At 40.3% G+C, this 22,664-nt stretch overlaps 1 protein-coding gene across 4 annotated transcripts in view; it reads left to right on the top strand.

Annotated features, from left to right (window-relative positions):
- The window catches only part of ACACA (acetyl-CoA carboxylase alpha), a 525,165-nt gene that overhangs the window by 207,422 nt on the left and 295,079 nt on the right, over positions 1-22,664 (top strand). The window lies entirely within an intron of this gene.

Here is a 22,664-nt window from a genome sequence, read left to right on the forward strand (position 1 = left end):
TATAAAAACAATAGCTGGAATTGGAAGTGCTTCTATCTCAAATGTAAGACTTAATTTTTAAATTTTTAGGACAATGGGGTTTACTGAGCAGTGTGGGCATGGTTTTCTGTATCTGCTCAGGTGTGTCTGAAACTTTCTCATTTCAAATTAGTGAGTCATGCTGGATTCTCTCGATGAATAACACCTCAGATGTGTGTTCTACTTCAGATTTAGGGTGTTCTGTGACAACATGTCTTAACCAAATATGTGTATAAAAAAGCCTACCTCCACATCTACTAAAAAAAAAAGTAACATGAGCTTAAAACCGAAGGAAAGTCTTCTTGTATTAATCCAGAAGGACTTAAATACTTAATGTGGTTGTAAATCTCTAACATGAAAATGAACAAACTGTATTCTTTTTTAGTTTGTACTATCATCAACTCAAATCACCTACTGTCGTTTCTCTCTGTTGTCTCTTGTTATACTGTTTCTTGTTATACCTGGAATATCTGCATAAGTCACTAATAGTAGCCTATTTCTTTTTTTTAAAAAACACGTAATTGTACAACACACACAAAGAAGGGCACTTAAGGGTGTGTCTCTTGTCCACCCCCCCGAAGGAGTAGGACCTTACCCTAACCCCCCCAAGTTGCAAGGCTCAACTTGGTCCACCTAGTCAGCGGACCCCATTCCTCATGATCAGTCAAAGCCGACCAACGAGTACTAGGTGAAGGGCTTTCCCGAAGGGGAGCCAAGAACCTGATGGCCACACATCCTCCTCCTACACTGTGGGTAGGCCGGAGGATCCCTCCCTCCATCTTAGTGAGAAAAGAAACACATGACAAAAGTGCAAAGTGACAAAGCATAAGGAGAAAAGTAAATTAAATAAATAGTGCTGGTGCAAGTGCACTGGCTAGGCCCTGAGGCCTGGTAACAAATGTTTCCCTGGACTTAGCCAAAGGGCCTAGCCTATAGCTGTAAATGTTTTCCTATCACAGTGTGTAGAGGGAGATGTGTCTATTCCCTCACTCAGGTTTTCTTGAGCTCTGTACTCTAGTTGTGCAGTGTGTGTAAGGTCAGATCTCCATTCCTTACCTCACACTGCTGGAAAATAGCCTTTGATTTGTGTGTCTTAGGAGGTTGTAGTGAAGAGAGTGCTGCACATAAACTACGAAACTATAAAAAAAATATGAAGGAGGATTTGTTTCATTTCTGTGTATCACCTAAAGCTTGTCACTTCAGTGGGTATATGTAAGGGTCTACAACCACTTTATTGTGTGTGTGTGTGTGTATATATATATATATATATATATATATATATATATATATATATATATATATATATATAGCCTTCATTTCTAGTTAAGCTTGCTTTATAAAATATACAACCTTCTGGTGCAACTACAGAAAAGTTTTAAAGGGAATATGTTCTGGTTCCTTCCTTGCTTTTCCCCATGATTCCTTTTTTTGACTTGTTTTCAGGCTTCGAACCCTATTTAATTAAAAAAAAAAAATGTGTACAGACCTCAGTAGCTCAAGCTGTTTTTTTTTTTTTAAACAAATGTGATTGATCATACATGTGAAGCCACATTGCTGCTTCAAGGCACCTCTCCAAAACATGGCCTCTAACTAAACAATCTGAGCTTCCTGTGACATACTCTGTATATGTGTGCATATCTATCTATCTATCTATCTATCTATCTATCTATCTATCTATCTATCTATCTATCTATCTATCTATCTATCTATCTATCTATCTATCTATCTATCTATCTATCTATCTATCTATCTATCTATCTATCTCAATCAATAAGTGCACTGGTCCAAATAAATTGGTGGAGGGGGATTATGATGTGGTGTTGTTTATAGGGGTTGGGCTTGGCTCCTTAGTTCCAGTGAAGGGAACTCGTACAAAAAGGAGGGGAGGGGGTGGGACTTTAAATGAGATTACAAATTATATTGTATCTCCATCCCTGTTTAATTGGGGCAAAAGGGGGGGGGGGACTTTGAATGAGATTACAAAACATATTGTATCTCCATCCCTGTATGCAGAAGCAAAAGAAAAAGGTTTGGGACTTTATATGAGGCGTGTGACCACCTATGACCATATATCATGAGAATAAACAGTATGCGTACACAGATTAAATGCATGTAGGATAAAATCAAATTATTGGATGATTTATTTGGTAAGCAAAAAATAATATGGACAAGGACATGGTACAACAATAAAAATATATAAATAGACAATTTCATAAAGATTGCAGCCATATATGCTCTACGTGTTTCTTGTTTGCTCACTTCCTCAGGAGATGGCCAATCGAAAATCTATAAAAAAGGATATGTGTAAACCAACATTGCATATAAAAGTATAAATGCCCCATTGGAAACAATGTCTACCACAATACATTAATTGCTTACAAATCAGTCCAAGCTGTGCCCCTTAGGACTAGTGATGGAGGGTCCTCTGAACCGTCTATCCCGGGAGCTGAGGGGGCAGTACCAGGCGCATGTGGGGTTGTATAAAGGAATTGCAATGTGAGAAGGGAACTCCTAAGGCGTCAGCATACCAAGACATTTGGAACAATTTCATGCCAACTTTGTGGGAACAGTTTGGTGATGGCCCCTTCCTATTCCAACTTGACTGCGCACCAGTGCACAAAGCAAGGTCCATAAAGACATGGATGAGTGAGTTTGGGGTGGAGGAACTTCACTGGCCTGCACAGAGTCTTGACCTCGACCCGATAGAACACCTTTGGGATGAATTAGAGTGAGACTGCGAGCCAGGCCTTCTCATCCACATTAGTGGTCAAGCATTCCTATAGACACACTCCTAAACCTTGTGGACAGCCTTCCCAGAAGAGTTGAAGCTGTTATAGCTGAAAAGGGTGGGCCAACTCAATATTGAACCCTATGGACTAAGCCTGGGATACCATTAAAGTTCATGTGCGTGTAAAGGCAGATGTCCCAATACTTTTGGTAATATAGTGTATATACTTTGTGTATGTATATATTCACACAGTGCGGTAATGCTCAGCAATACACATTATGTGGTTTGGTCTCCTGTGATGTCATTCATTCTGAATGCCACCCCAATGCACTTGTGGTTGCAGCATGCCACAACCATGCATTGTGGTGTATGGTGTTGCTAAAAATAGTGGATTTACCTTTTTGAATGAATTATGGTTTGTTAAGGCTCGTACACACTTGACGAAAATCGGATGAAATATCCTCCGATTTTTCTCTCTCATGCTCAGCGGTCATAAACGTTTTTAGTTGACAGTGCATAATGTTCACAAAATTTCTCGCCCGATTTTTTTGTTTTTTTTGGGACATTTGTTCCTAGACTCCCGGGTCTTTAGCAACTTCAGATCATACGCAGTCTTTTGTATCCGATTTTTCGCGGACGTACTGCATACACATTAAACGAAAATTGGTCGTGCTGGGGACGGACGATAAAAATTTGTTTGTCCCTCTGTTTTTTTTTTGTTGAAAATGTCGGCATCGGCTGCTGAAAGTTGTGTACACACTAGCCGAAAATCGTACGATTTTACCTCGGACAGGAATTTTCGGCAGATTTTCTACTAGTGTGTACCCCACTTTAGGAAGCCTATTTAACCATTTACCATTTAAGTTCTTGGCTCTGTTTTTAAATGGCACAGGGACAGCTGTTTATCACAGGACAATTTAAAATGACACCAGACTCATCGGCTGCAGCGGGTGATACCTGGGGTCTAGCAGTAAACCCAAGAGCTGAAATGATCAGCTATTGAACTTCCTATGCTCTACAGATTGCTCCTTAGAAGCGAGCTTTGGCACCTGGAGTCCAGCATTAAGCCCAGGAGCTAAACCAATCAGCTACTGGGTTTCTGATGCTTCTACAGATCACTCACTAGAAGTGATCTGTAGAAGTGAAACTAAACAGTGCCTTTGTGTTGTGCTTACGTTGGGAGTGCAGTGATGTCACAAGTGTTTTTATGTAACTTCCTGTCACTTTAGAGCAGAGATCTCCAAACTACGACCCTCCAGCTGGAACTACATGTCCTATGATGCATTGTAAAATGTAAACCTCTGACATTCACAGACATGACTAGCCATGATGGGAATTGTAGTTTCTGAACAACTGGAGGGCCATAGTTTGGAGACACCTGCTTTAGGGAGGGGTTCAGACAAAGCTGTTGCCATCCCCCCCCCCCTACAGCAGTAAATTACATTTTTTAGCATGGGGGGGTCTGGATTTGGTTTCCACTGACAAATGGAAAAAATATAAGTAGATAAATATGCAGTATATGTATGCATGTATACATCTCAAAAAAGCTGGTGAGTCGCATGTCTCCATATATAGAATGCAAGTAATTGACAGGCTCCAAACTGTCACACAACTTTATCAATCCAGGAAAGTCACCGCATTCCAAAACTTTGTCAAAGGAAATGCGCCTGATGAAGAGTGGGAGCACTCACAACTGGTATGCAGTTGTTATACCTGGAATAAACTCTACATAGTGAGCAAGAAGTACTAGAATGCAGTGACTTTCCTGGATTTCTATAAATCCTAAAACTATTCCTTCCCGAAATAAATCCCTAAGTCGCAACAATGATGTCAGATGATCTGGATGACATTAGTATTTACTGCGCAAGCATCCAATAACGCAATCTAATTTGAAATTGTATTAATCGCAAACCTGTTAAAACGTTTGTACACAATGCATTAAGGTTAAAAAATGCATTAGGGTAAACAAAAAAAAAAAGCCTTTTGGGGTTAGAAGTACTCTAGGTTCACCCTAGGGCGACACGACTTCGGGCGAGTTATGCCGTCGCCCGTGCATCGCGACTTCGGCGCGGCTTGCAACGACTTCACATAATGGAAGTCAATGCAAGTCGCTCCGATGTCGCCCCGAAGTAGTGTAGGAACCTTTTTCTAAGTTGGAGCAACTTGAGTTGCTCCTATTAGAACGGTTCCAATTGCACAGCACGGTCCGCTACTTGTCAGGCGACCAAGTCTCCTGACAAGTCGGAACAGTATGAACCGGCACTAAGGGCCCATTTTCCTTCAAGGTGTGACTGGGCTATTGTGGTGAGTACAGTATATCACCAAAACATGTTTTTTTTTTTTGTTCTTGTTTTTTTTTATTGTAATAGGATGCTATTTCAGAATTGCATACAGCTCACTCATCAAGGCAGTGTAAGATGTACTTACAGCAATGACATGTTGCACTTTTCGATAACGTGTCTCATGAAGACATGCTTGTGACATCCTGTACTCATGTTTACCGTGTTCCATCTATTGGTTGCTAAATCACCTTGCCTAAAATACTGAAAACCAATATGCTTTGCAATGAAGATATATTAATCATCTAAGTGGACCCTTAAAATGTTGCCTTTTAAAATGTAAAAATGGCAGCGCATGTATTTGAAAAGAGTTTTACACAAACGTCATGAGGGAGGCTGCTATTGCTGGCCTCCTTCTGAAAATAGAGGAGGATCCAGGCTGCTGCTGCAAAACCACTGCACAGAGCAGGTAAGTACAGTATGACATGTTTGTTATTTTTAACGAAAAAAACCCCCAAAACTTTAGTATTACTTTAAGTATTTTTTTTTTTTTAAAAACATATTTCTATGTCTATTTGCTGTTCTGTATGTGTATGGGGGCAACTTTAAGGCCTCACGCATCTAGACATTTTTACAGCTGCTGTTTTTATTGGCTGTTATCAGCAGTTTTTGGCAGGAACGTTTTCTGGCTGGGAAAACCCCCCAGAACTAATGGGTTTTAGGAGGCGTTTTTCAACTGTAAAAACGCTCTAACTCTGATAAAAGCTTAAACGCGCTGAAAAATGCCAAAAACCGCCGACAAATGTGGCTTTTCTGTGTTTATCAACATTTTTGAGCCATAAAACTTTGTGGGAGTATAGTTTTGCTAAAAAAAAAAGCTAAAAAACTCTACAACTGAAAAAAAGCTAAAAAACGCTGAAAAATGCTATTGCAATAAAGCTGAAAAACGCCTCCTACAGCTACAGCTTTCTTCTGACGTTTTGATAACGACCAGTGTGCATGAGGCCTAATGGATCATAACATACTCCGGCTTGGTTGTGTTTTGCTGCTCACAATGCAAGTCTATTTCAGCTAATACACTAAAAACAATGCACAGACAATCAGAAAATCGGAGGAAAAATACTGCTTTCGGAGCAATAGTACGATAATCTGATCGTTAGTAAACCGCTTCTGAGAGCCGATCATGACTGTACATGCGCAATGATCTCAAGCGACAAACACGAAAATCTTTCTCGTAGGATACCAGATCTATGTTTTTCATTTAATCAGTACAGTATTCGTCCAAAAAAAAAAAATCAGAAGAGCAAGACTACGCAAGCTCAGAAACTAAAGAATACATTCCAATACAATACAACACATTACATCACTTTCAAAGTTGTGCTCTGTCGTACAAGAATTTTCATAACTTTAGTAACCTCTTCATCTAGTCTCGATATGAGACTAGCATGGACAAAACTAATTGGATTATCATTCGTCCTATATTCTCATCATGTGTATGAGGCTAGGCAGAGTCATTGTAGTAGCATATCTACTCTGCCTTTAATCTATCTTCTACAAATCTCTGTATTTTATAAAATCACAAAAAAAGAAAGAGGAAGATTGGAAATCTTTTTAAAATTCATTTAAAGTGCAATTCATTTTACAGCACTTGCACTGTATGTAATTGCCCTCCCTCACTTAGTGCAGCCCTCTATGTTTAACAGTAAACTTTTCTTCTCATTCCAGATATCTTCAGTGTGCAGCCTTGCCCAATGTTGCATTACCTTTAGAGCAAAAATGTTCCCGTTGGTGCTCCTTGAAAGTGCACATGTGCCATAGTCCTGTTTATTTCTGCTGGTGGGCTATAATATGCTGCATGGCTGGAATACAGCTCACCCATAGGAATGAATGGGCCAGTGGCATATGTGCGCACTTTGAAAATGGGCCAGTAAGGACATTTTCTCTATGAAGGATGTGTGGTGCCAGGCAAGGTCACACAGTGAAGATCTTTGGAAGGAGGGGCAAGAAGAATGTTTAGCATACCTGGCTGCATGAGGTTTGGACAAATATGTACAGTACAGGTTTAAGACCCCATTCACACTTGGGGAGTTGAAATGGCAGGCGGAATTGCAAGGATTCTAACTGTGATTCCAAATCGTGTGGCAGTTGCTGAAAAACGCGTGACTCATGCTCGGGTGCCATTCGTTTTAAATGGCATCCCAAACATGGTGTGATTGATGCACGACAGAATCCCACTGCAATCATGGTAAAATACTCCTCTTGAGGTTTGTCACCGAAAAAAAGGAGCAGGAGCTTCTTTTAGGCAACAAAGATGCCAAGCACAGCCCATTTGAAGTGAGTGGGCTGCCCTTTGTGGGACAATCAGAATCGCGTGAATATTGCCCACACAAAATTGGGAGCGGGAATAAAAGTTCCCGCTACATGAAGCACGAATGGTGCCTAAGAAAAGTGACTTTGTACTTTAAGTAAAATACTGTAAAAATAACAACTCAAAATTTTGTTTTCACTGAAAATAAACTGCACTTCCACTTCCACTTCCAGTGCTTTGCCACAATGAGCAATGCTAGACTTGACAGGGGCAAGGCTCAACTTGGTCCACCTAGTCAGCGGACCCCATTCCTCATGGTCAGTCAAAGCCGACCAACGAGTACTAGGTGAAGGGCTTTCCCGAAGGGGAGCCAAGAACCTGATGGCCATACAAAAAGAAAGAGGAAGATTGGAAATCTTTTTAAATTTGTTAAATCCCCCTGCACCCCTCATCTAATGTAAAGAAAAAAGGACAGCATACGTGTCTTAGTTTAAGAATATTCCAGACTGTTCACTTTTTCTTTTTCTTGCATAGAGAATGACTATTGAGCACCTTCCTATGCAGCATTACACTGTTGAGCCCAGTGATGACACTGAGTTTAGGTGGTGTGTTGTTGACAGTCTGGGCTCAAAGGAAGGGGCTGGACGATGATGGGCATCACTTATCCATTTATTTGTCCCGGGCTTTATATCTTTGGTAAGAAAAGCGGCTCACCACCTTACCAGGTAGGCACGGTGATTAAAGAGGAAAAAAAATAACAGTCACCAGCTACAAATACTGTAGCTGCTGATTTTTAATATAAGGACACTTGCCTGTCCAGGCATCCTGCGACCTCGGCACCCCGAGCCGATTTGTCAATCAGCTTCCGTTGCAGGCACCAGCATTGTAAGTAAGGAAACTGGCAGTGAAGTCCTACTGCACATGCATGAGTCACGCTGCGCTTTCTGACCTGTGTGTGTACCAGAAGGCAGTGGGGGGGAGGAGGGGCCGGAAATGTTGCAATTTTACCCAGAAGTGGGAGCTGGTACCTGTCAAAACCACAGCGACCAGGTGGAGATTCCCCTTTTGGGCGGAGCTGCGCTTTAAGCAGTATCATAAAAATACAGGAAGTGGTAGTTTCAGAAAGCTAAATGAAGGATGCATTGCAAAATTCCATTGGTCAAAATTGTGATGCCACACCCTCCCCTGCATAGCCATTAACTAAGAAGATCAGTGTGCTGCTGTTTCTCCACCTCCACCTCTGCTGAATGAAATTGAGAACAGAGATTGTGTTCACTTAATAAAAAGAAAAAAAAATTCTTCTATCCACACACAAATGTTTTTCCTTTTAGTTCTATTTTAAACCTTATGGGTTGTTTTACAACATAAGGGTTCAAGTTTACTTTAACCACTTGCCGACCGCTGCACGACTATTTACGTCGGCGGTCAGCCCCTCACAGGCAAAGTGACGTAGGTCTAAGTCGCTAGCCTGTGAGGGTCTAGGGAGCGAGCGCGCGCCGCCGGAGGCGCGCTCCCGCGTGGTCACGGACCCCCCCGCGCATGTGACCGGCGGACCCGATGTCCGCCGGTCACTCTACGATCGTCGGGGGAGAGGGAAAAAGTCAGGCGGCTAGTATAAACAAGCCGCCTGTCATTCTCCCCGGTGTATGAATGATGATCATACGGTTCTACTATGTAGAACCTTTGATCACTGTTCATACATCTCAAGCCACAGCCAATCACAGTTAGAATCACGCCCCTAGGGACACACACAGCCCCTCCCTCTCAAAAAAGTTAACCCCTTCACTGCCAGTGTATTTTTACAGTAACAGTGCATATGTATAGCACTGATTACTGTAGAAATGTCACTGGTAACCCCAAAAGTGTCAAAAATGTCAGTCAAGGGTCTGATCTCTCCGCCGCAATGTCGCAGTACCGCAAAAAAATCGCAGATCGCCGCCATTACGCGTTAAAAAAAAACAACAAAAATGACAAAAATCTTTCCCTTTGTCTTTAGCATATCGTAGAGTATGCTAAAGACAACAACATCATCAGTAGTAACCAACACGGGTTTACAAATGGGCGTTCTTGTCAAACCAATCTCTTAGCATTCTACGAGGAAGTGAGCTGTGAGCTAGATAGGGGCAGACCAGTGGATGTGGTGTACTTGGATTTCGCTAAGGCGTTTGATACAGTTTCCCACAAGCGCTTAATTTATAAAATAAGGTCTGCAGGTATCGACAGCAGGGTTTGCTCTTGGATACGGAACTGGCTAAAAGGCCGTGTCCAAAGGGTGGTAATAAACAGCGCATACTCAGACTGGGCTGAGGTAGTAAGCGGGGTGCCCCAGGGCTCAGTCCTGGGACCAACCTTGTTCAATTTATTCATAAACAGCATTGAGATCGGGATCAGTAGTTCGTTATCAATTTTTGCAGATGACACAAAATTGGCCAGGGCAATAACTGCACAGCATGAAGCAGATATCCTACAGAATGACCTGGACAAAATTACGGAGTGGGCAACGACATGGCAAATGAGGTTTAATGTGGAGAAGTGTAAGGTTTTGCACTTGGGGACCAAAAACATAAAAACACAATACATGTTAGGAGGGGAACCCTTGGGGGACTCAAAAATGGAGAAAGATCTGGGAGTCTTGGTTGATGATAGATTAGGCAACAGCATGCAATGCCAAGCGGCAGCGTCCAAAGCCAACAGAATATTAGCATGCATAAAGAAAGGGATGCATTCCAGAGATAAGACTATAATCCTTCCACTTTATAAAACTCTGGTCCGACCGCATCTGGAGTATTCTGTCCAGTTCTGGTCGCCAGTCCTCAGGAGGGATGTGTTGGAGCTGGAGAGAGTCCAGAGAAGGGCAACTAAACTAATTAGGGGATTGGAGGACCTTACCTATGAAGAGCGGCTGCAATCGCTCGATTTATTTTCCCTGGAGAAGAGACGTCTGAGAGGGGACATGATAGCAATTTATAAATATCTTAATGGGGATCTCAGCTTAGAAAAAAAGCTGTTCATTCGAAGGAATTGCATGAGGACTCGAGGACATACAATGCGATTAGAGGAGAAGCGTTTTAACCTCAGGCAACGTGGGGGGTTCTTTACTGTTAGGGCTACAAGATTGTGGAATTGTCTACCACAAGAGGTGGTTTCTGCGGGTAGTATGGTGACTTTCAAAAGACTCTTAGACTTACATCTCAAGGATCAGGAGATAAAGGGCTATGTTAGATGATTACAGTCACACACACCTACACAGGTTGAACTGGATGGACTATTGTCTTTATTCAACCTCACCTACTATGTAACTATGTAACTATGATAACTTTTGCGCAAACCAATCAAAATACGCTTTTTGCGATTTTTTTTTTTATACCAAACATAGGTAGCATCAAACAAATTGGCCGAAAATGTTAAAAAATTTAGATTTTTACATTTTATTTGGGGGGAATTTCATATAAAAAAATGTGAAAAATATTGCTATTTTTGCAAAATTTACGCTCTTTTTTTGTTTATAGCGCATGATCAAAAAATCGCACAGGTGATCAAATACCACCAAAAGAAAGCTCTGTTTGTGGGAAAAAAAGGACGCCAAATTTGTTTAGGTACAGCGTCGCACGACCGCGCAATTGTCCGTTAAAGTCACGCAGTGCCGAATCGCAAAATAGGCCCTGGTCAGGAAGGGGGAAAATCTTCCGGGGCTTAAGTGGTTAAGTTAAGCTGTTGCTTGGATCCAGATACATGTAAAAACCTTCTTTTTTTTTTTTCTTTTTTTTTTGTCGATGAGAAAGTTCCTTTTATTTTTTTTATACTTTCCTCCTACTTTGACTAGCGTGATGCTAGCTAATGGTATACTCATGTATTCCAAACCAAGCTTTGATAGTTTAGTTATCAGTTGATAAATGTATTCTCATCTGCACTGTTCTATTTTCTTTATGATCTCCTATCTCCGACTGTTCAGCCAATTTATGAATGTTGTCTGTGTAAAGAACCCCATGTAACAATTTGAATTCAATGTATAATTTTGACTGGATCCAGCATTTCTTATATCAAAATATAGGAAAACTCCTAGAAAACTCAATCGCTTGAGAAGCAAACATTTTAAAATTTTTTTTTTGATCATGATATAAAGAGATACCCTTAATGTACAAATGTTATCGATGTGTGGAAATGGTTTAAAAATCTTGTTTCTATGTATAATTTTGCAGTGATATACGTGTATAGACTCACCTTTTTTGATCATTATATATGCAGGCACTGCTTCCTGATTTGTGGTGCTAAACAGTGAGTGTGCTTGATTAAGCCGGCCTTACTTGGATCAAAATTGCTTAACTGGCTGAATATTAATCCATGTACCGGCAGACCGATTGTACCCAAGTCAATTCATTGATTGATTTGGGTACAACCAGCTTGTCAGATTTTTGGCATGCGATTACTGTCGCCGGCTATAGCCACTAGCAGTAACCATTGTGTTCTGCCAGCCAGGAAACCTCCTTGCAGTAGGCATTCCACCATCAGCCTAGAATGTATTGATCGGGAAATTGAGGCATTGAGCCTCACAGTTGAAAGGAAAGAAAAATGATTCGTTCATGGCCTGCTTTACTCCTACTTACAATGCAAAACTATGTGTTTGCAATCTAATTAGAAACAATGCACTCCTTATTTATAATAGGTATTATATTTATTATAGGTTTACAATGAAGTACTGGAGGTAAAAATAAAAAATTGTGAGTAAAAGGCTTCTAAGCACTGTTATGTGCTCCCACACAAAAAAAACAAAAACCCAAAAATGTACAGCGCTACCCTACTAATCAATAACTTAGCAATAATGGCGGAACCCTCTAATGTATGCTATGCTCAATAAACGTCATTCTTATCACAACACCAGTCTCTGTGATATGTAACTTCACATGTAATACATATCAAACTAAAAATAAAACATAAAAAATGAAACTTAACAGGGATGGTGGAAACCCCTTCTGTAAATATTTGCAATGCAAATTAACTTCAAGTGCTATAATGCAAGTGATACGTGACTTCACATGTAATACACATCAAAATGAAAATAAAAGTTAGCATGGATGGTGGAAACCCCTCCTTTAGGTATTTGCATTACAAATTAACTGTAAGTACAACAATTCACATCATAATATTAACTAAAACATAATAAATTCAATGTGGCAATGTAAACAAACAAAAAACATCCAACTAAAAAGTCTTCATTTTGGGAAAAGAGTGAAGCAAAAATTATAAACTTTCAGCAAAACGTCCATTACATGAATCCAGAAAGCTGCATGTGTCCACAGCGAGCCCCAACTTAAAATAAATGCCTTGAGATCCACCATCAGTCAGTGAATGCTCTCACTTTAATCTTAGACCTATTCACAGGTCCGTAAGTGCTTTCCCCTTCCAGGGGTCTTATCCTGTGGCTATCTGCTCCTCAGATCCTCCAACTCTCCTCGACAGGTAACCATGCACTTATGGGATCACTGCTCCTCAGAGTATGGATTATGGCTCACAAACAATTATAAATAAACCATTATAGTGTTTTTCTGTTTTAAAAATACCTTAAAACACTCACATTTTATTGTGCACTTGAATCTGTGCACATAGATAATACAGCTTGCCAGGGTTCAATCACATTGCACCCTTTAAGAATCCAAGATATCAGCAGCACAGTACATAGATAACAGGAAACCACTTCTTTCTTAGCTTGATGACCCCCACCTCCGACATGTTTCGTCACCAGTCACGTGACTTCCTCAAGGATCATGTCCTAAAGGAAGTCACATGGCTGGTGATGAAACATGTCGAAGGCAGAGCCATCAAGCTAAGTAGGAAGTGACTTCTTCTTATTTAGCTGATCTGAGACCGGATAACTGCACTAAGTCTCTGGTGGCTTCCTCTAGTGGTCAGCTTAAAAAGTTGTATTTAATACATAAAATTATGCACAAATATGATATCCTATTACAACGCTGAAAAATTAAACATAAAAAAATCCAAAAAAAACCCCAACTTTTAAATAGGCTGTAACCATATTGAGATTGACCCAAAATTATTGGATTTACAGTGCATTATTATCTTTTACTGCCAAATATAAAGCAGAACTCCAGCCAAAAATAAGATAAACCTGAAATGCCCATTAAAGGATAAAATAACAAAACCATCTTTTATATACATTTTTTTCAATCCAGAGGTTTCCCCACAATACTGTTTTTTTTCTGCAGCTAAATGTCCTCAGTCTGTTTTAACCAATTTCCTGTAAGCCCAGATCACCCTGGTCTCGCCCCAGCCTGTGACGGGACAGTGAAAGTAGAAGCAGCACAGTGATAAGCTCTTGCCAGCACATGACCTGATTGGTCCGTTATGCTGCTTTTTCTTCTCACACTCTAACTCTGCTGTACAGAGTCTGCAGGAGGCCAATATAAGGTCAAATTTAGGTACTTATGCTGCTTGAATTAAAAAGATTTAATGATGTATTGGTGATTATAGAGGTGCATGAATGTGGGATTTTAAAGTGGTTGTAAACCCCCCTCTGTAAGTTTTACCTATAGGTAAGCCTATAATCGAGCTTACCTATAGGTACAGTAAATATCTCCTAAACTTGCACTGTTTAGGAGATATTTATTGTATAGCACGCTGATGACCTCATCAGCGCATGCGCTCTGAAGGAAGCCCTGTGCCATAACCAGTGACGTCACGCGGCTCCCGGCCAGTAGCATAGTTGCAGTCCACAGATCCAGAAGGAAGACGGATGAAGATGGCTTCGTTTGGAGGTAATTGTCATATAATGTGCTAATATGCGATGCATACTAGCACATTATGCCTTTACTTTTCAGGGGAACAAAAAAAAAAAAGTACTGGTTTAACTTCCTCTTTAATATCTGGCTAGAGTTCAGCTTTAAACACATGTTTTGCATATAATAGATTATGTACCAATCATCTGAATGGACCTTTCATATTCATGTTTTGGTTCAGTTTGTTAAAATGTTGCCAGCCGTGTTCTAAGAGCATTTTTTAAAGTACCGTATATGCAATACAAAAAAATACACTAAACTATCAAAAATATTGCCTTTACACATGTGAACTTTATTGGCATCCCAGTCTTAGTCCGTAGAGTTAAATATTGAGTTGGCCCACCCTTTGCATCTATAACAGCTTCAACTCTTCTGGGAAGGCTGTCCACAAGGTTTAGGAGTGTGTCTATGGGAATGTTTGACCATTCTTCCAGAAGCGCATGTGTGAGGTCAGGCACTGATGTTGATGAGAAGGCCTGGCTCACAGTCTGCTCTAATTTATCCCAAAGGTGTTCTATTGGGTTGAGGTCAGAACTCTGTGCAGGCCAGTCAAGTTCCGCCACCACAAACTCACTCATCCATGTCTTTACGGACCTTGTTTGTGCTGACCTCAACCCGATAGAACACCTTTGGGATAAATTAGAGCAGAGACTGCGAGCCAGACCTTCTCGTCCACATCAGTGCCTGACCTCACAAATGTGCTTCTGGAAGAATGATCAAACATTCCCATAGACACACATTTCTAAACTTTGTGGACAGCCTTCCCAGAAGAGTAGAAGCTGTTATAGCTGCAAAGGGTGAGCCAACTCAATATTGAACCCTTCAGAGAAAGACTGGGATGTCATTAAAGTTCATGTGCGTGTAAAGGCAGGTGTCCCAATACTTTTGGTAATATAGTGTAAACGGTAATGCCTTAAAAGTAAATCTCTTCTCACTAAGACTATGGGGTTGATTTACTAAAACTGGAGCTTGCAAATTCTTTTGCAGCTCTGCACAGAAACCAATCAGCTTCCAGGTTTTTTTTCAAGGCCTAATTGAACAAGCTGAAGTTAAAAGCTGATTGGCTACAATGCCCAGCTGCACCATAGTTTGCACTCTCCAGTTTTAGTAAATCAATCCCTATGTGACACATACTATATAAATGCGTGGTAAGCAATCTAACATGCATTACAACCCACATATTATTCAGTGCAAAATTTCACAATTGCAGTAAAATTGCAGAGAAAAATTGCAGAAAAAATTGTAAAATTGCAGTGCAAAATTGCAAAAAAGTGCAAAATACAGTCTTGAAGAAAGATTTCTAATCTTTCTGCTGGGCCATCTCTGTTTTTGCATTATTGTCAGTGACTGTGTACCTAACTTGGAAAGAGTTACCCAAAAAAACTTTTTTTTTTTTTTAATAGTTTCAAACTAACAGGAGCTAATTAACCACTTTACCGCTATGTACCGGAGTACTACTGCGGCAAAGTGGCTCGTTCCCGTCTGACGACGTAGACCTACGTCGCCAGACTCCTCGCCCTGTAGGCGGCGCTCGCGCGCCGCCGGAGGCGCGCTCCCGCTGTTTTCATTCGCAGCGGGAGTCGGGCCAGGGGAGGAGCAGCGGCGATCGCCGCTGCTCTGCCCCGATCGTCGGGGAATCTAGTTTGGAGATCCGCCCGCCTGTGTAAACAGAGCGGGCGGATCTCCTCAGTGACAGGGAGTGACAGATCGGAGTGTTCAGCATAGCTGGACATCCGATCTGTCCCTGTCTCACACAGTCACCTCCCCCCCCACACGTCAGTAAGCACCAGGCATACATTAACCCCTCCCTCTCCAATAAAATTAACCCCTTCCCTGCCAGTGTCATTTTTACAGTAACAGTGCATATTTATAACACTGATTACTGCAGTAATGTCACTGGTACCCCCAAAAGTGTCAAAAATGTCAGTCAAGGGTCCGATCTGTCCGCAGCAATGTCGCAGTCCCGCAAAAAAAATCGCAGATCGCCGCCATTACTCGTTAAAAAAAAAAACACCAAAAATGACAGAAATCTTTCCCTTTGATAGTAAACGCAATAACTTTTGCGCAAACCAATCAAAATACGCTTATTGCAATTTTTTTTACCAAACATGGGTAGCAGAAAACAAATTGGCCAAAAATTTAAAAAAAAAATTGGTTTTTACATCTTTTTTGGGGGGAATTTCATATAAAAAAATGTTAAAAATATTGTTATTTTTTCAAAATAAACGCTCTTTTTTTGTTTATAGCGCAAAAAGTAAAAATCGCACAGGTGATCAAATACCACCAAAAGAAAGCTCTGTTTGTGGGAAAAAAAGGACGTAAATTTTGTTTGGGTACGGCGTCGCATGACCGCGCAATTGTCAGTTAAAGTCACACAGCGCCGAATCGCAAAAAGTGGCCCAGACGTAAGACAGCAAAATGCTCTAGTGGTAAAGTGGTTAAAAAAAAAAAAATACTTTATAAATTTAAAAAAAAAAAAAATATTGCTCCTATATTTTTAGACTTTTCTTTTTTTTTTTTTCTTTTTTTCTGGAACCTCCATTGTGCATTCTAAACATTCTGATATGTGATCTGTAAAGATGAGCATATTTGCCTGAGTTCGATTTGCTGAGGGCATTGCATATCCTGTTTAAAATTAAGCGATCCTGAAAAGCCCTGAATCCCATTGAAGCCGAGACGGGTGAATTGTAAGAACTAATAGGCAAAAAGAAACCCATGGAAAGCAGGGAAGTGGCATGGGGAGAATGCACCAATGCCAAATGAAAAATAAAAAACAAGCAGAGAGAGGATCCATTTCATAGGGCTTCTAGGGAAACGTGGAAAAACAAAAATCCTTTTAAATTATAGACTTGGGGCATTTTTTAATGTTTTACATATTACGGAATAGTACAATTTTCACTGACAGCCTCAGCGACATTAAATACTGGCAGCACGTACTTGGCTGTGTACTTACTATTTTTTTTTTTTTTTTACAGTGAGGTTTTCCCTGTTCTTGCTGATGCAAATCTAATCTGCCATTGGCATACTTCTATTAAGCACTCAATAAGAATTGACGCGGTAAAAAAAACCTTAACCAAATATGTATTTTATTGTAGCTTACCAATCATTAAATGTGGTGGCTGCATTAGTTTTCTTTTTTCCCCTCTCTGTTTTCACCAGGTGATCTGTCCAGTAATATACCTCCTGTATTAGAGTGCCCCTACGCTGTATGAATGAGGACAGGGGGCACATTTGGATAGCAGCATTGTCTGGGGGGATTGGTGTTTTAGATGTACTAGATTTAAACGCACTAACACATTGAAACAAAACACTTTATAATCAGTTAGAGCAAACAGATTTTTTTTTCTTTTGGGGATAAAGGTTTTACATAAATAATAAAAGCTGATCATTGTAAGTACCCCTGTCAGTGGTTTTTCTTCTCCCTGTAACTGCTACATCTGCAAGAGAGCTTGTTTTTTTTTAAAAACAACAGACTTACTGGCAGGTGAAAACAAAGGAAAGAATGCCTAAAACACAAACCTAATGCAGCCATCACATCTAAGAATTGATAATCTGCATTATAATAAATGTTTACTTTTGGGTTTAATACCGCTTTAGGAGAACACCGATTATGCATAGGCAGTTGTTTCACTACAAAAATTAAGTGACTATATACAGTATTATTATCATTATACAGGATTTATATAGCGCCAACAGTTTGCGCAGCGCTTTACAATATGTGGGAAGACAATACAGTTACAATACAATTCAATACAGGAGGAATTCGAAGTATGATAAAGCAATGTAATGTTGTCCAGTGGCAGGACAGTTTTAATGAGCAAGACTAGGCTAAAATGTACTAGAGACAATTCACAGGCACGTGCTTTACTACAAGAATTAGAAGACTCCAGATGATTCAGAAGTGTGCAATTGTTCAGTGACATGACCATTTTAATGAGCAAGATTGGCCGAAATGTTCTGGAGACACAGGGCACGGGCACATGGTTTACAACAAGGATTAAAGGGGAAGTATGGCCAAAGCTCATTTGACTGTACAGGGAACTTAAGTCTGCTATCGGCTGACGTCTCTCATCCAGTCCTGGCTCAGGAAAGATCCTGACCATATGGTCAGGATCCACCCAGATGCCTGGACCGAAACCTGGCTCAGCCGCACAGCGATCTGCCCCTCATGCCCCCCTGCACATTCCAGTGCTCCAGTGAGTGCTCGGGGGGATGAAGAGAGCCAATGAAGCTGGCTTTGTGCTCAGAGCTGCGGGGGAGAACTGAATGATCAGCGGTGCTTGATCGGTCAGATCTCACTGCAGACCCAGCTGGGAACAGATGCAGCGTCAGATCAATGCTGCCTCCACCTAGGTGAGTAAATGTTTTTTTTAGGTATACTTCTCTTTTAAGAGATCGCAGATCAGAAGCAAAATTAACCAGTGGCAGGACAGTTTTAATCAGAGATTAATTCTAACCAGTCTTTGCTCAATTTTTAGGATAGGGGGATGTGATGAATGTGCAAGATAAAATATGGTGATGGTTTAAGTATTTTCTTTCAAATATTGCAGTGGTAGGTTGCAAAAAAAAAAAAGACAGCACTGAGAACAGATAGTCAGCCTCAAATAAAAAAAAAATGAATATAATATTAAAATACTATAATATTTGATCAAAGAGCAGGCAATCAGAAATAAAATTTGTTTCATAACTGGTTTACTCATGTCTCCCTATGCAGTTTCTCATCTTTCCCTCTTCTTTTTCCTCTACAGCAGCTTCCAATACACTGACAATATCCTTGCTCCCTCTTTCATATCAAGGGGGTTAGGTAATTTAGAAAGGCTGGCCATGGCTAAAAGGCCATGCATTGCTTCTGGTTAAATAAAAGTGGCCCAATGGATTTTCAAATACATTTGTAGACGCTGTAAATCTCGAACCAACAGCATTCACCATGCATCCAAACCTCATCCCTTGTAATTTGCATTTTTACTTCATTAAACTATTGAAATTCCAGAAAATCCTTATCCCCCCCCCCCCCCCCACTTCCCCAAGCAACTTCCTGTATACAGAGATTTTACAGGCTTACCTGAGTTACATTATCTCTTATTAGAATCCTGTCTTACTTATGCACTTTCCTCCTCCTAGGCTCTCTTCCTGAATTCCAAAATGCACTGCGGACTAAAACTGCTATAAAATGTTAATTACTTGTATTTCTATGTCTTATCAGCTGCCTTTTATTTTATCTACACAAAAGTCTTGTTTTTGGTAGCATTAGAAGTTGCTTTGACATTCTGAATGCACTAGATGGCAGTGTTTAGCCATACATAAATGTTGGCCACTACCAGTCAATAATATTCCGTAATTCTAGTGTCAACCCTTTTTGCAGCAGATGACAATAGCATTTTACATTTAACCACTTTAGTGTATTAGTGGATCCAGTGAAGCCACTTTAGCTTTGTTAAATGGCCACAGTTGTGATAGTAATGAGTATTATTATTGTGCTTTATTTACTCAGTGCCGGACAGAATTTTAATTGGGACATTTCATTTGATTTTACATATTGCCACACATGGCGAAAGAACTCGTCTTTTAAAGGACTGCTAATTACACAAAGAGGGCAAAATAGGAATAAAGAAGGATGTATGATAGAGTGTGATAGAAGTGTGATCCCTGAAAAGATCTCTGGTAGAACAAATGGATATCTAACTATATGTATTATTAAATATTATTAGAATTGTACCGTTGTGTTTCTCTGGTAAAGCTGTCTGAAAAATTTTCTAGAGCCTTTCCCTGTTTATGTAAAGGTATTAGGCAACCTTAGAATTCTTAGTGCTCGTAGCGCTCATATTGGATTGTGGTTGGAAGAAATAGAACCATAACCTATTTACAGACCCTAAGTGGACCACTGACAGGCTTTTGGATCCGTGTGTAAAAAGGTAGTCTGGATAATAGTATGTATTTTTTACCACTAGAGGTAGTTCAATATGATACATATACTGGTGCATCTCATAAAATTAGAATATCGTTCAAAGTTAATTTATTTCAGTAATTCAATTCAAAAATTGAAACTCCTATATTTTATATAGATGTGTTACACACAGAGAGTGATATATTTCAGGCATTTCTTTCTTTTAATTTTTATGTTTATGGCTTACAGCCAGAGAAAACCCAAAATTCAGTATCTAAGAAAATTTGAATATTACATAAGGCCAAAAAAAAAAAATTTTTTTTTTTTAAAAAAAGGAATGTTGGCTTACAGAAAAGTATGTCCATGCACAGTATAGTATGCACTCAATACTTGGTCAAGGCTCCGTGAATTACTGTATCATTGCAGCGATGATCAGGCTGTGGCACTGCTGAGGTGTTGTGGAAGCCCAGGTTGGTTTGATAGCAGTGTTCCACTCATCTGCATTGTTGGGTCTGGTGTCTCTCGTCTTCCTTTTGACAATACCCCAAAGATTCTTTATGGGGTTTAGGTTAGGCGAGTTTGCTGACCAATGAAGCACAGTTATACCATGATCATTAAACCAGGTATTGGTACTTTTGGCAGTGTGGACAGGTGCCAAGTCCTGCTGGAAAATGAAATCAACATCTCCAAAAAGCTGGTCAGCTGAGGGAAGCATGAAGTGCTCTAGAATTCCCTGGTAGAGGGCTGTGCTAACTTTGGACTTGATAAAACACAGTGGACCAACACCAGCAGATGACATGGCTCCCCAAATCATCATTGACATTTTGCATTTCATTTGGAAATCAAGGTCCCGGAGTCTGAAGCAAGAGTGGAGAGGCACAGAATCCAAGTTGAATGAGGTCCAGTGTTTAGCTTCCACAGTCAGTGATGATTTGGGGAGCTATGTCATCTGCTGGTGTTGGTGTTGGTCCACTGTGTTTTATCAAACCCAAAGTCATCGCAACCCTCTACCAGGAAATTATAGAGCACTTCATGCTTCCCTCGGCTTACCAGCGTTATGTAAATGCTGATTTTATTTTCCACCAGGACTTGGCACCTGCCCACACTGCCAAAAGTACCAATATCTGGTTTAATGACCATGGTTTCCCTTTACATGATTGGCCAGCAAACTCGCCTGACCTAAACACCAGCAGATGAATTGGCTCCCTAAATCATCACGGACTGTGGAAAATTTTGCATTTCAGTTGAAAATACAGGTCCCAGAGTTTGAAGGAAGAGTGGAGAGGCACAGAATCCATGAGGTCTAGTATGAAATTTCCACAGTCAGTGATGATTTGGGGCACCATGTCATCTGCTTGTGTTGGTCCACTGTGTTCTATCAAGTCAGCGCAGCCCTCTAACAGGAAAGTCCAGAGCACTTCATGCTTCCCTCTACTGACCAGCTTTATACCGTACATGGACATACTTTTCAGTAAGCCAACATTTCTGAATTAAAAATCTTTTTTTTTAGTGGTCTTATGTAATATTCTAATTTTCTGAGATACTGAATTTTGGGTTTTTACTAGCTGTAAGCCATAATTATCAAAATTAAAAGAGTTAATAATTAAAAAAAGAAATGCTTGAAATATATCACTCTGTGTCTAACGCATCTATATAAAATATGACTTTTTGAATTGAATTTACTTGCATTACTAAAATGCATTAACTTTTTGATTATATCCTATTTTTTTTGGGGATGTGTGTGTGTGTGTGTGTGTGTGTGTGTGTGTGTGTGTATGTATATATATATATATATATATATGTATATACAGTATCTCCCAAAAGTGAGTACACCCCTCACATTTTTGTAAATATTTTATTAAAAAAGAATAGCGCAACCATGCAGAAGAAATGACTATCAAATATGGAGACAATCCATAAATAAAAATGGGGATTTAGTTCCAACATATGGCCATATCGTGCTCAAGCCCACCACTGCGTCAAAGTACCCCATTATCGGTGGGTCCTACACTATCCATAAAAAAAGGGGTGAATCCAGCCTCTCTTACCCTTGGAGACAACACTCCTTGCTGGGAAGGTGTGCTAATGCACTGCAGGGGACTCCTCCTATATCTACTTGATAGAGGACACCAATAGAGTACAGGTGTGTGTGGGGGATGGGATGCTCAACCTCATAAGTCTGGTCAGACCGAATACATAATAAACAAGCAAAAAATTGGGGGAGCAAACCCTGAACATGTATATCTAAAGCCGGTGCAGCTATGGACCAAGCAACATGTATATTAAAAAAGAATAGCGCAACCATGCAAAAGAAATGACTATCAAATATGGAGACAATCCATAAATAAAAATGGGGATTTAGTTCCACCATATGGCCATATCGTGCTCAAGCCCACCACTGCGTCAAAGTACCCCATTATCGGTGGGTCCTACACTATCCATAAAAAAGGGGTGAATCCAGCCTCTCTTACCCTTGGAGACAACACTCCTTGCTGGGAAGGTGTGCTAATGCACTGCAGGGGACTCCTCCTATATCTACTTGATAGAGGACACCAATAGAGTACAGGTGTGTGTGGGGGATGGGATGCTCAACCCCATAAGTCTGGTCAGACCGAATACATAATAAACAAGCAAAAAATTGGGGGAGCAAACCCTGAAC

Source organism: Pelophylax lessonae (assembly GCF_965119305.1).
Source record: "Pelophylax lessonae genome assembly, chromosome: 2".
NCBI classification, from domain to species: domain Eukaryota; kingdom Metazoa; phylum Chordata; class Amphibia; order Anura; family Ranidae; genus Pelophylax; species Pelophylax lessonae.